This window comes from Sipha flava, unplaced genomic scaffold, assembly GCF_003268045.1.
Source record: "Sipha flava isolate LNK unplaced genomic scaffold, YSA_version1 229_pilon_pilon, whole genome shotgun sequence".
Taxonomy (NCBI): domain Eukaryota; kingdom Metazoa; phylum Arthropoda; class Insecta; order Hemiptera; family Aphididae; genus Sipha; species Sipha flava.
The window spans coordinates 280,634-287,938 of NW_020272866.1; positions in this window are offsets into that span (position 1 = coordinate 280,634).

A 7,305-nucleotide genomic window follows, 5' to 3' on the forward strand; every position below is an offset into this window, starting at 1 on the left:
GTTGTGACACTCGAACACGTGTAACAGATTAACACTATATTATATTGACACATTTACCATTATTAATATTATAACGGTGCGTTGACTTATTTGGGTGAAACAGGGCGTGTAAGTAAGACTTATGTATAGGGTGTTGTTCCAAGAGGATTTATATACATTTTCTACGTTGAGCAGCGGTGTAACGGAGTTTTCGCATTGCACTCCTGACACACTGTAAGACGGTAAACCGTTGTGTAACTGTATACCCTGTATACGGTACACAGAATAATATTATGCTTACATTCATTATAATATTTAAGAATGATATACCATATTGCATTACGTACGTCATTTTTGCGGCCACGTGTTGTAATATGACCGGGCTGGATTTTCAATATCTTAAACAATCATAATAATATTTACCTACAACATATTACAGCAAAACTGTGATTAAAAAAAAAAAAAAACGTATTAACCGTCAGATAGAAATATTCAAATATATAACTACAAATTTTTTTAATAATCACCACTGATCCACGTATAATATATAAATCTATCCGTGTATATAATATTTATATGTAATATTTTTTTTTTTTTTTTTTTAATAGACTAACAGAAGTTGTGGAAAACGTCTGCACACGGCAGAAAGAAGAATGGCAACAGGAGAGGGAAAAATGATGTAAAATGATTTTAAAAAGCCGGTAAAATACGTGAACAACCAACCGGAATCGGTCCGAACCACATTCCCCGCATTTACATTTATTGGCTGTGCTGAATAGTCGGAGAAAACAATAGAAAATTGAAAGTACATAAAAAAAAAACCCGGTCATACATAGTAGTAATTATACCCAGTAGCGGCTTGTAGTAAAAATTCTGGGGAGACTTAAATTATTTAACATAACCTCCATACAACAACGAACAAGAAAAATCCTTTTATTGGAAAATTAATCATACTTAATACTTAATTTAATATTTAGATAATATTTTTAACTTAATTTGATTGTACATTTTTTTTTATAAACTAATTCAATCCTGCAATTTTTTTGTCTGCGAATTCGCAGATGACGGTGTGCAGAGACTGTAACGACGACTCGATGGCACGGCATTATTATTCTCCCCGTCCCCCTCCGTCCAACAAGTCAAACGGTTGAACCTGCCGTCGAAATTACTAAAATAGTGTTTTCATCGAAATAACTATTTATAGATTTTATATTTTGTGGCCTTAAACTTATAATGATAAATACAGAAAACGCTCTAACATATATTTTCAATAAAAATAAAAATATTTCTATACATTTTTAAATAGTGATTATTTACAAGTAGCTGTTTTATTTTTTTAAAGGGGAGACACAGTATCAAAGTCTTCCCTGACGAGCCGCCTCTGATTGTACCAAGACAGTGCCGATGACGACAATAACTTAACCGTAATAATACGCGCGTGTAAGCAAATTGGATCGTAACGGTGTAACGCGTATATGTTGTCGACACGCGCTACGTACGAATAACTTTTGCTGGGGCGTACAATGCGGCGATTGTTCGCTTGTCGCGAACACGAGTGTACCGGTGCGCGTCCTAGACCGGACGGGCGGCGGCGCAGGCAGAGTGTGTGCCCGTCGAGTGGTTGCCCAGTTGACGTCAGAACGTTAAAACGACGTCTAACCTGCGGCCGGCGGCCGTACGTTGCAGAGCGTGCTGGACACGTGCAGCGGGTCCGTGAAGCAACAAGTATCGCGATTCTACGTCATACGCGCGCCGCCGCCTCGCTTCGAGTGCAGGCAATGCCGGATTACCCATTAGACTGAGTACCTAGGCGCCCGCCTCAGGGCCTAACTCATTTAAGGGACCCTGTGAAAACGGAAAACTATATTTTTTTTCATTTAACAATACCTATATTTTATTTACGAATTTACGGGACCAAAGTCATTATTAAATATAATATTTAAGTTGTATGTGTTAAATGCAGTAATAATAATACAATTATTTCGAAAAAAAAATATAGAAATAGTACAATAAATTAATTTTTCTGGCAAATAAAAACATTTAATAAACACGACAGGATCCTTCTGCGGTAAGAACATTTGTTACATGTGACTTGTTTAAACCGTGATTTGTATTCGTGCGGTCACATTCAAAGTACAATGTTGTATAAAAATAAATTATTTTTCTATATTTATTTATCAACCGAATCATCACTCCAGCGAATTTACTTGTTTAAGTTTCATCAAAACAAACATTGAAGGCATAGGTGGAAATCGGGGAAGCTTGAAGGAACTAAAATGTAAAGTACAGGTCGTAGCCTCCTAGCCCTAAAAATTGTTAAGTGACTAAAAATACAATAATTATTATAATTGTAAAATTCATTTTTAATAACTGAATTAAAAAAAAAATATTCTGTGATAAAAATTAAATCAAATTCGTAAGTTTTACAAGTTTATTGTCATGACATGGAATGATCGTAATTAATGTAATATTAATAATATGTAATAAAATCCGCATTGGTTGTTTGATTTAATTAATTAATAATTTATGTTTAGAATACCTACTTCAAAAATGTTTAAGATAAGGCACCTAATTGTTTTTTTGGTTAAATTGTTGAGTATGTCAAATTGTCAAACTTTGTAAATTGCCTTGTTGAAATAAATAATTGCATACAGGGGTACCTATAGGTATAATAAGCAAATAATGCTCAGCCCCCACCCCTAATTTCACCAAATTTCCGCTTATGATTAAAGCTGAATTATTCAAAGGTGTTCGTGAAAAGATGTGTAAAATCTAGAACAACAATTGTTGCCCTAATTATACATCGAATCGAGTAAATCGTTGAAAACAAATGTTGTCTCATTGATTCGCAATCATTTGAAATCGTTTAGGGAAGTACTTAAATCCAAAGCAGAAAAAAAACTGAACGTTAACACTCTAAATTCGTCATCTCTATGAAATAGTTGTCCCGCTGACGGACACGCTCACACACCCGTATGCATTTTACGCGTACATCGTGTATAGTTTACGTTACGTGTGTACATGTGTAAATAATTAAACTATCGTATGTGTGCCTGTATGTGTATGTGTGCGTACGTGCGTGCTCGTATGAATTATAATCGTCCCCGTCGTCGGTCGTCACGTTGTCATCACACCACGGACGATGTTGTTAAAATCGAGCACACGGTCCGCGCCGGCGGCGTAATATATATCGCGCGAATAACACTCCGCACGGCGTACTAAACATGACGTCGTTCCTACATTATATCGTATTACGTTTACCGCAAGCGCGCGCGTGTATTGACGCGGCTGCCAAACGGTACGCGTTAAAATACGCCAACATTAACAGTAATTGCAAACGCGGCGAACACGTAATTCCGTGTATAACATATCCACTAAGTGTAATGTAATCGCGTAACTGCGATTCGGTTTTTCGAAAACGAAATGATTGAGCAAAGCACAGACCTAATCGTTTGTTGAATGTTGTGTACGTTGTTGTATTGTTGTTCTGAGCAAAATAATTTTTAACCAATCGTTTGTTGCTTATTCCCGTGGATTTGAGGAGATTGCAAGCTATGGTTTTCTTTCTCTTTCTATCGCACGCGTAGTACAAGGATTTAGACGTTCTCTATTTCCATTGTACCGATCGATCCTATTAAGGTGACAAGGATTTTGAAAACTGATTTGAATTCGTCGTAAAGTCCTCTTTAGATCGACTCTTTCACATTTTTTAAATTTTATACTTGACATACACAAAATTCAATTTTTATGATTCCAATTTGTTTAATCGTAATATCTGAAATCAAAAAAGTGGGAAAGTCGATTAAAGAAGACTTTACGATGGATTTAAATCAGTTTTCAAATTCCTTATCGCATCAATAGATCAATCGGCACGTTGGAAATAGAAAGCTTCTAAATCCCTATATTGCAAGTTCAATAGAAAGAGAAAGAAAATCATGGCTTGCTATCCCCTTAACCATTTACATAATTTACTAAAACACAGTTTAGTTTATCGTGATATATTTTAATCAACCGTCGTCATAGTCATTTCGGATGATCAAAAGCGCTCGGTCCCCTCGAATCTAATCCAGTCTAATTCATCTAATCGTAGTTGAAAATCATATCGATGTACCAGCATGTAGAATACAAAAAAAAAATAATAATAATAATAAAACGATGTTCAATGTTTCTTTAGCTATTTGCGTGACCCATTAATACGACTGCAGGTATCCCCGATATCGTGTAAAACGTATATAATATATAATGCATCGTAATAATTATTTGTACAGTTAAATTGTCTTACCATGCCATTCAACTTATTCGGCTACATCTTTTTTGTTTCTAACATGCGTGCGTGTGATGTGTTCATTCGGAAAATAAAAGAAAAAAAAGAAACGTGGTTTACGTCCCTCCTAATACACGTCATCGTCACTCGTATATAATAATAATAGTATAATCTTCGGGTTCGGCGCGTGAGAATTTTCTTCCCCGAAAAGGATCCGCTCGTGGTATATAGACGCACACGTGTGCGACGCCTATATAATGATAATACGTCTTATGCGTGTACATGGTTTGTATACGCATGTGTCTATAGGTATATTATACCCTTCGTCGAGCAACACGTGCTCGTTTTTCGTAAATTATTTTATTATTATTATTATTATTATGGCATTATAGGGGTCGGCGCGGTGGTTTTTTCAGTCCCTTTTTTCGCCTCCCCCTTGCCCAAACATACACACACACACACACATCCCTCTTATACCCACTTCTCGTTCCCGGTTAGGAGGTTTTAGCGGCCGAAAATAAATAAATACCAGTAATATCCATGTCACCCCAGTCGCGCGTGTGTTAAACGCGTACACACATTATTTTATATCTCGCACTGCCGCCGGTTGTCCCACGTCACTCGTCGACGCGCTTTGTATAATAATAATAATAATAATTTAATAACACCACGCGCACGCATGTGTCGCCGCGTTAATTGAATTTACGAGTATGTCTCATCGACGACAACGGACGACGCACATTAGAGCCGCCGTATGCGTAAACAAATCGAAAACATTATTTATAAATAAGCAGACTGTTCGGTGTTTGTATTTATATAACTTATTTATATAATAATATACAGGAAATCGCGTCGTATGCTATCTACCCGTAAAAATGCATCTACCGCAATTGTTTGTTGGCGTTGTATGTTAACTACAATTTTCTACCCCGCAATATGTAAATTGTAGGTGTCGTTCGGGTATCAGGGGATTATTACTTTAAAGAACTTTTTTCGGATCTTCAAAAAAACTGGTCAAAAAGGTTTTTGGTTGCATTGATTGAACGCCACCACTCTACCGTCGAATGTCGTTCCAATAAGTTGGTGGCACCACGTGTTTTTATGCCATATTTTACTTTGACGCGTCTTCGCGTAGACTCTATAGATTAGGTACTGGCTCCTGTTCCCGGATCAATAAAGTGAAGCCGGTGGTTTACAGTGTATATGCACACAGCCAAGGTCACTTGAATTGCTGTAAGCCCTCCATTCGTCCGAATGAATTGTTGGTCTTACTTCTACTTCACGTTGAATGATAAGAAGTAACGTAGCTCTATCTCTTTTTTCAACTATACAAAATCTACGATCAGTACACCATCATCTCGTTTACACACCCATGGGTCCTGTACTCGTAAACCATAATTTTTGTAAACAGGTTCAGAGTCATCAGAACTATCAGAATCAACATCAGATGAGACGGATGAAGTACGAGTTAAAGTAGGCCTACACACAGACGTCCTTGGTGATACGCTTCCCTCGGAATAATGACTCATCAATTGGACTATTACACCGGTTCCTCCCGTTTTTGAACTAGGTTCAAATTTATTAACGCAAACGTCTTGACATAAATTAAACAAATCTGTAATAGTATGTACTCTGCCAGTTCATTTTGCAGTATTTGTTACGTTCATTTCATTGCACTAGTACCAAACTAACTCCACTACGTGACACTAACTCAGACCACAGTTGTTTTTTTTTGTTTATATCAACATAAGTAAAGAATTTGTTTTCTGATGGAATGAAATTGTTGGCATTCTTTCTTCTGACAACGTAAACACTTTTCTTTAATAACTTAACCTTCTCCATAATGTCCATAATGTGTTCTTCGTATATTCCTTAAGGGCCCCTCCACATACTTCATTATTTGAATTGACTTTCTGGCATATTTTAGCAGTGGGCAAAACAACACGTTATCTTAAAAAATTGGTGCACATTTCGTCATTGTAAATAATGACATGTCTATAAAAGTCAATAAAATGTTCCATTTTGATTTAACAAAAAACAATAAATAAATAATAAAATAATTTAAGCAAATATCACTTTTATGATCCACACCGAAAGTCGTATGTCTACTAGGTATGATATGTGTAAGGTGTATACTGTATTATTGATGTTCATACGGTTAATCTTGTAATAACGGTCTCCGTACAACGCAAAACAACGTATATATCACCCGAAAAGTGGATAACTTACAACGCGATCTAAGTACAGGTAGATAGTATACGACGCGAGTTCCAATATACACATATAGATGTATACAAGAGACCGTACACACACGTTAAGGCCGCTCACACGTACTTATCGACTCGGTTTCTGTCACGTATAATAATATAATTGTTAACATCATACAGTATACGAGATTGTACGTCTCGTATGTCGACATTCATATGCGAAAACTCCATCGCCACGAAATGATAAATGGTCGGCTTCTTTTTAGTTTAGGTTTTTTTTTCCTTCATGCTTCTCGACATCATAATCACCTCTTGTCCTCATAATCGTCGATAATCACGTCGGCTTACCGCACACTAAACGCCAACTCGGCACTACGCACAAGCTCCTTGGTGCGCCCGTTCGCTTTGTTCCTTATGTTTTATTTATACTTTTTTTTCGTTGCTTACAAATCGTCTCGAATGCGTTATTCCGTTGACACTGTTTTGGTCGAAATGTTTTACCACGACGAAAAACCACGTTCGATGACAACTGTTAAATATAATTATATATACATACGAGAAGTCTTAAATCGGAGTACATTATAAATTAAAACTGACACTTACACATAATAACATTTTAAGATTCATCGAATTGACACAAACTGAAATAGGACAAAACTAACCTGTGCAGTATATTTCTAAATAATTTGTGTTGTTAAGATAAAAACAACCAATATATAGTATAGTTTGTGTTCGTATAAGGACAAACGAATGGAATAAGTGCATGTAAAGTGATTGCGAAAATAACATTTAAAAAATGTATACGAATCCATAGATTTGACAAAACCAAAAACGAACGTATACAAAGTACAACAA